Raw genomic sequence first — 8,821 nt, 5'->3', positions numbered from 1 at the left:
CATTATCCTAAATAAACATGGTCATAAATAAGTAAGACCCTTCAGTTTTATTCGTTTCCCTTGACACTTATCAGGTCAGCTTTCTGGGAACGTAGATTCGTTTTTGTACATCATCTGTTTAGATACATATTTTAACACTCCCACTCAAAAATGAGATCAAGAAAGAATAAAATCCTGAAAGATTATTGAGCACATATGCATGTTTAATTTCAACTAAATAATGTTACAATCTGTTAATAATGACAGGTAGATGAATATAGTATTCTTCGACAGGTAACTAATCGATTACTTCATTTTAGCCCAATACTATTCCTTATATTGATGAATTTGACTGCTGGTAATGGTTTTGTAAATGCATCAGCCAGTTGTTCACCTGTAGGAATATATTGAACTGATATCTTGTTTTATATTATCTGTTCCTGTATAAAATGATACTTAATATCAATGTGCTTGGTCCTTTTGTGGTTTGTAGAATTGTTAGCGATGCTAATACAACTGTTATTATCTTCAAATATTGGAATTGGTTTTGAAATATTCAAACTGAGACTATCTAATAAACTCCTGAGCCAAATTGCCTCTCTCACACATTCGAAGAGAGCCATATATTCGGCCTCAGTTGCAGAAGCGGTATCAGAAGTTTGCCTTTTTGAATTCCAAGAAATTGTGCAATTTTCAAAAACCTGAAATAAATACCCGGTCGTACTTCGCCTATCAATCTCATTATTAGCCCAATCAGAATCCACATAACCTTCAAGCATATTGACAAAGTATTTACGTTTGAAAGTTAATTTTAAATCAATTGATCCTTGTATGTATCGAAGAACTCTTTAAACATTTCCATAGCTCTTCATTACATTTATTTTGAAATCGGCTTAATATGCTTATAGTTATACATAAGTCTGGTCGCGTACACAGCATAGCGTACATTAAGCATCCTATAAGATTTCTACTAGGTTCGAATTTGGCAGATCAATATTCAATTCAACGTAATTTAATTTATTTTCTAGTGGGGTTGAAACTGGTTTACATTCAGCCATATTAAATTTATTTAATACAGATTTCAAATAATTTGTCTGATCTAAAGTAATTGTATCTTTGTTCCTTTGTACCCTTATTCCCAAGAAAAGTCTCGCTTCATTCAGATCTTTCATATGGAAGTTACTCATTAAATATGATTTGAATTTTGACATTGTAGATAGATCTTTTGTTGAGATCAATAAATCATCGACATATAGTATAACATATACATTTTTATTAATATTATTTTTGTTAAGAAAATACAAGCAAGGATCAACTGAAGAATTTTCAAAACCAAGCTCTTTCATTGTTTTGTCAAATTTTTCATACCAACACCTGGAGGATTGCTTTAAGCCATAAAGAGCCTTATTTAATCTGCATACTTTATTGGCATCAGCTTTAATACCCTCTGGAAGTTGCATAAATATTTCCTCCTTGAGAACATCATTTAAAAATGCAGTTTTCACGTCCATTTGATGGATTAATAAGTCATACTGATTTGAAAAAGCCAATAGAAATCTAAAGGTAGATATTCGCGCAACAGGTGCAAAGGTTTCTTTATAATCACTTAAGTATTGTTGACTAAAACCTTTTGCTACCAATCATGCCTTATATCTCACTGGATTACCATGTTCATCGATTTTAGTAGTAAACACCCACTTGCAACCTACTATGTTTTTATTTGTGGGTTTATCGACTATCGACCATGTTTTATTTAAAAGGAGGGATTCAATTTCATCCTTTACTGCTAGCTCCCACTGATCTCGATCATCCCTTTCTTTTATTTCATTAAAGGAATTCGGTATATTATTAGAAAAGGATTTTGCACAGAGTACATGACTGTATATGTCATTGTCAATATTCTCATCCAGATCCTCGGTATAAGTGGGAGTAGGATGATTTTTAACTCTTTCACTTCTCCTTAAATTTAAATTATTTTCGGGAAAATGTGGGTCACTTTTGGACGATTCGCCTTGTTCAAAAGGAACTTCTGATTTTTCAGAATTTTTATGGTTCGTATTAGGCAATAAGGTTTCATTAACTATTGTTGGCCTCGTAATTTTGAAATTGGTCTCGTCAATGATTACATCGCGAGCCGTTAGGAAACTTCTCGTATTTACGTTCCACACTTTGTAGCCGTTAGGATTATATCCCACTAGAATGCCTTTGAAAGATTTTTCATCAAACTTGGATTTTCTCGTTTTATTATGTATGTAAACGGTAGATCCAAATATTTTCAGTAATTTCAATTGTGGCTTTTTATCATGCCACATTTCGTATGGCGTCTTATTTATTCGCAGAGCAGAAGTTGGCAAGATATTAATTAAATAAGTTGCTGTGAGCACAGCTTCACCCCAAAAAGATTTATCTAAGCCAGAAGTAATTATCATTGTACGTGCTTTTTCAGTTAGTGTACGGTTCATGCGTTCTGCTACACCATTTTGTTGTGGGGTGTGTGGAACAGTTAAATGAAAAGTTATGCCTTTCTGAACACAAAATTCTTTAAAATCATTGGACAGATATTCACCCCCATTATCGGTATATAGGTACACTACCTTACAGTTAAAATGAGCCTCGCCTTTAGCAATAAAATCTTTAAAGACGGAAAGAACCTCTGATTTATATTTTATCAGGTAAGTAACTGTGTAGTGAGTAAATTCGTCAACAAAAGTGACGAAATAATTTTTATCATCGATAGTAATAGGTGACATTGGCCCACACACATCCGAGTGAATTATAAACAAAGGTCGTTGAACATGATTTTTTTGACTTAGTTTTAGAAAAAGGCAATCTAGTTTGTTTACCATATATACAAGTCTCACAGGTGTGGTTTGCAGGATTGAGATTATCAATGTGGTTAACATCTTCTACCATTTGATGTTGCTTTAATTTTAAAAATGATTGGTTACTGACATGACCTAAACGTTCATGCCAAAGTTGGTAGAGTTTATTGTTAACCATATTAATCTGTGGCTCAATCTTATAACTGCAATTCCTTATTATTTTAAATGTGATTCCAATTAGACCATTCAATGGCTTACCAGTTGCAAGAAGTTTGTTACCATGTAGAATTTTATTACCATCTTGGTCAAAAACAACGGTCATACCACACGCTTGGATACGGCGAACTGAAAGGATGTTGTAAACTGCATCGGGAATGTACAGGACATTCTCTAGTCTTCCTGGAATACCAAGATTGGATTCCACGTTGATGGTTCCTTTTTCAAAGGCGGTCACTGTGGTTTCATTCTTGGCAACTGCGAGTTGAATCGGCGTGTCTAGTTTCTGGATATTTGCAAACGGATCCCGGCTATTCACAATATGATCAGTTGCACCTGAATCTAACAAGAAGGTCAATGTTTTGTTAGGTTGTTGGTCTGGAACTCGTTTATGTCCAATCATAAAAGCAAAGCTATCAGAAGTATTTGTTGGAGGGATTGGATGAACTGTTTGCAAAGTTCTCTGCTTTTCAGAATTTCTTTTGTAAAATCGACAGTTTTTTTTATATGGTTTCTTCTACCACAGTGGTCACACTGAATGTTAGTGGTTTTATATTGAGAAAACTGTTGATCCGCCTTGTTTTGATGTTGGTAGGCTTGTTTCCCAAAATGTTTCTTTCTTTTGAATTGCCTTTTAGTTTTAAAATTTGTCGTCGGTAAATATGTACCAACATTAAGCACTTTTAGGCTGCTGGTTGTAGAGTCTTGCTTCAACTTAACCTCATGATCAAGCAGCCTGGTTTTCACAAAGGATAAGGTGAGATTATTTTCACTCAATGTCTCCAGTGCTGTAATAACTCCATCATAGCATGATGGAAGGGTTAACAAGAGATGCGAAACTTTGTCCATTTCATCAATCTTTGCTCCTGCGGCTATTAACTCGGTTATGATGTCATCGAAGTTTGTGAAATGCTGAAGCAAACTAATGTCTCCTTGTAATTTCAAAGTTAGAAGTCTTTTTCTCAACGCCAACTGTGTAGCCAAACTCTTCCTTTCATATATTTCATCCAACTTTTGGAAAACCTCTCTTGCTGTGGTCGGTCCTTTTGCAAAACCCAAAAATGAGTCGCTTAAGTAATCGATTATTACACTTTTTGCGCTGTTATTGTTTTTGAGCCACTCATTATTAGGTTCACTAGGGATTTCACATTCAATCACCTTTATTATGTCTAATTACGTAAGCAGCGATTTCACTCGAAACTTCCAAATACCGTATCGTTCACCGTTGAAGGGTTGAATGTTTCTTTTACTTGCCACGCGATTTTCCATATTGATATTGTATTTACAAAACAATTCACTACTTATAGGAAGTCTACAGTTCACAGTTTTCAAATGTATAATTAAGTCTGTTTATTCACCACTGAGTAAAAATGATAGTGTTATGCTAAACTGGGCCCATAACCTATTTAATTATTACAAGGTTCATCAGTGGTTGAATAAAACACAATTAATAGGAGAACACTAGAGTATATTTCAGTGCTTCTACTTTAGACACATAAGAACGACTGACTAGTTATATTCTTATCATATTTTTATCTTCACACCCCAGACCTATTCGAGGGCATTGTTAAAATCCATTAATATAAGATTACAGCGCACGTAGGAATGCACAATCATTATCCTAAATAAACATGGTCATAAATAAGTAAGACCCTTCAGTTTTATTCGTTTTCCTTGACACTTATCAGGTCAGCTTTCTGGGAACATAGATTCGTTTTTGTACATCATCTGTTTAGATACATATTTTAACATTAAGTACCAAATAACGGAAGTCTCATCTCGAGCCCGTAAGATGTTAGGCTTTACACTTCGTTCTGCTAGAGACCTAAGTGTCGAATCTATAAAACTGATTTATTGTGCACAAGTGAGATCCATTCTTGAGTATAACTCCATTGTATGGTCACCCTATTATAATGTTGTTGTTGAATTGTTAGAGGGGTGTCAAAACAAATTCTTGACATGGTGCTTTTCAGTTAGGATTAAATAGAGGAGAGTATAACTACTTGAAGAGTTATGCAGTGAAACACGGCATTTTAGTTCGTGGAATACTTTACTTTAGCTTAATGTAAAATCAAATATAACTAGCCAGACAACATGGAATCGCCAGCTGTCAACTTCAACCGGAGTGTCTACACACCCGTCTTGACGTACAACTACTATTAATGATCGAAATCTCTGGATTGTATTTCAACACTCCCTCTCAAGCCAAAGATTTCCACATACAGCTAAACTTAAGCATCAGCTCAAAGTACATAAGATATTTATAGAATATTAAACATTAGCCACGCAACAAACCTAAACCTAGTTTATGAGCATGAAACAAATCACCAGACAAATTTTTAGTTAGAATATCAGCGATTTGCTCCTTTGTGCTAATGTATTCTACAGTAACAGTTCCATCATTAACCAAGTCTTTAATAAAATTAAACTTAACATCTACATGTTTTAACCTTTTATGATCAAACCTTTTTGTTAATTTAATACAGGATTGATTATCCTCGTAAATAGTAAAGTTAGTTTTTGCAAGACCAAGATCAACCAACAGACCAGATAACCAAATCCCCTCTTTAGCTGCTTCAGCCAGAGCTACGTACTCGGCTTCAGTCGAAGATGTGGCTACAGTAGATTGCTTTTTCGTAGACCAGCAAACTGTACCACCAAATACTTTAAATAGATAACCACTGGTTGACTTCCTATCGCTCTCGTCACCAGCCCAATCTGCATCCGCGTATCCAACAAGACAAACACTATTTAATGAAAAACAAAGTTCCTGATTTACAGTACCTTTAAGATATCTCAGTATACGCTTCAAACTCTGCCATAGCTTTTCGGTTGGATTACTTTGATACCTACTGCATAAATTGACTGAAATACTAAGATCAGGCCTAGTAGCCAACATAAGATACATTAAGCATCCTACAAGTTCTCGAACCGGTTTATCTGAAATTGTTTTACTACCATCACCAAATTTTAAATTTCCGGCTTCTAAAGGTGTATTAACTGGCTTACAATCCGACATGTTAAATCGCTTCAGCAAATTATTAATATAGTTCTTTTGATTTAAATAAATGCAACCTTCAGTTCTTCTTACATTTATACCTAAGAAAGTTTTTAAGATTCCAAAATCTTGCATTTCGAATTCGTCTTTTAGTTTAGCTTTTAACCTATCAATTTCAGATCTCACATTACTTGTCAACAGAATGTCGTCTACATACAATAAAATGTATGACATATTACCATTAAAACGTTTAACATAAAGACACGGATCATTTTGTGACCTTACAAAATTTTCTTTTTCTGCAAATTCGTTAAACCTTTTGTTCCAGTAATATGGTGCTTGTTTAAGCCCATAAAGTGCTTTATTAAGCTTACATACTTTATTTTCATCATTAATAGGAAAGCCCTCGGGTATTGACATATAGATGTCCTCTTCAATTTTTCCATGTAGAAAGGCGGATTTTACATCCATTTGCTGAATTTCCAGATTTTTAAAATTAGCAACAGCTAACAAAGTTCTTACAGTACTTAACCTCGCTACAGGCGCATAGGTTTCTTGGAAATCAAATCCAGCTTTCTGCATAAAACCTTTAGCAACCAATCGCGCTTTATATTTAACTTTATTGCCTACATCATTAGTTTTTACTTTAAAAACCCACTTACAGTCAATTAAGGTTACGTTTTCCGGTTTATTTACCAAAGTCCAAGTGTTATTTTTGTTCAGGGAATGAATTTCCTCATCCACAGCCCTTTTCCAAAATCTATAATCAAATGACTCTTTTGCTTTTTCTAAGTTTTCCGCTACATTATCAACAAAACTTGAAACGTTTAAAGCCATATGCTCTATCTCATCATCTAAGACATAGTCATTATAGTATGCAGGAACTCTTTTTACCCTACTACTTGTCCTAACCTTTGTTTCCTCAATATCCTGACCTATGTCCCTATCTATAACTAAATCCTCTCCTAGCTCTTGATTTATTAAATTTTCCTCTGTAGTATTTTTCTCATCTGTAGTGAGAACTTCAAGAATCTCAGGATTTTCAATACTTACAAGTGAATTACTTAGATTAGTTATATTTTTGGTTTCATCAAATGAAACGTTTCTTACGGTACAAATATTTAGTTTTACTGGATCCCAAACCCTATAGCCATTATTCGAATAACCTATCATTATCTTTATTTCTCCTTTCGGATCAAATTTAAATTTTTGTTTTTCTTTGGGAATGTGACAATAAGCTAAACTGCCAAAAACTTTCAAATGTTTTAAATTGGGTTTCTTTTTGTAAAACATTTCAGCAGGAGTGACTTCTTTTAAGGAAACAGTGGGTGTACGATTGAGTAAATATACTGAACAAAGTATTGATTCCCCCACATGAACTTAGGCAACTTTGATTGCAGCAACAGAGACCTACCTTTTTCCAAGAGTGTCCTATTCAAACGCTCAGCACTTCCGTTCATTTCCGGGTTATAGGGGACAGAGTATCTGATCCGAATACCCCTGGTCCTACAAAAACCAACAAACCGATTTGAGCAATATTCCGAGCCGTTATCACATTGTATCGACCCGATTTTATACCCTGTAATATTTGTGACCATAGCTTCATACTCTTTAAAACATTCTATAATGTCACTTTTATGTTCGATAAGATAAACGATGCTAAAATGAGTAAACTCATCTAAAAAGGTAACAAAATACCTTTTATTGTCATGTGTTACTGGTGTCACCGGACCACAGATGTCGCTGTGCACAATTTCCAATGGACGCCTTGTTACTTTCTTATATGAAGTTTGAAACGGTTTACGAGTAATTTTAGATTGACTACAGATAGAGCAAGTTTCCAGTTCTTTATCATTTAAATTAACATTAATTCCATCAACCATATTACTTTTAACAAGCTTTTCAAAATTTTGTTTTCCTATATGCCCTAGTCTAGTATGCCATAGTTTAGAATTCTTTTTAACTTCACAAACATTAGCAGACTTGTCATGAACAACTTCAAATTCTACAATGTACAAGTTATTTTCCTTTTTACCTTCAACAATCAACTTATCTTTGTAAAAAATATATACACACTGATTTTCAAAGACAACTCTTAAATTAGCCTTTTGCAGCTTTTGCACAGATAACAGGTTCTGTCTTAGATTTTTAATAAAAAGGATACTTTTAATCTCCCCTGTCTTCATTTCCTGTAGTTTTACCTTGATTAGTCCTACCTTACTTGCTTGTAGACTCTCATTTTCTTTAGCTACTGCGATTTGAATTTCACCTTCCAAATTCCTAACCTCAGAAAAGTAGCTATCATCGTTTACCATATGGTCTGTTGCCCCAGAATCCACGACAAATCTTACAACATTACTGTTCATGGTGTTTGACACATTGCAGTTCATAGCACTTCCAACTGTTGCGACAAAAGCAATACTTCCTTCTTTTTCAGCGCTAGCTTCGTTTGCTTGTCTTCTTTCGTTCTTATTTAACCAACAGTCTTTTCTAAAATGTCCGACTTTACCACACTGATAACAAGGAAACTTCCTAACTTCTCTGGAGGATCCAGCATTTCTAGATTCCCTTTTATTTTTGTTAAAATCGCTGTACGCCACTGTATTTGTGTGTGACCCTGTCTCTGCTTGTGCACTACCCTTCCTTTTCATTTCATGATCTAGCAACTTGCCCTTCACAAACTCTAGTGTTAGTTTTTCTTGCTCTAATGTTTCCAGAGCTGTAACAATAGTGTCGTACGAAGTAGGTAGTGTCAACAACAAGTGACACACTATATCTATCTCTTCAAGACTCGCTCCAACAGACT

The sequence above is a fragment of the Leptinotarsa decemlineata genome, unplaced genomic scaffold (assembly GCF_025532065.1).
Source record: "Leptinotarsa decemlineata unplaced genomic scaffold, Ldec_3_MD MMD2_tig00003902_RagTag_RagTag, whole genome shotgun sequence".
Taxonomy (NCBI): Eukaryota; Metazoa; Arthropoda; class Insecta; order Coleoptera; family Chrysomelidae; genus Leptinotarsa; species Leptinotarsa decemlineata.
Note: the sequence above shows the minus strand (reverse complement) of the source record.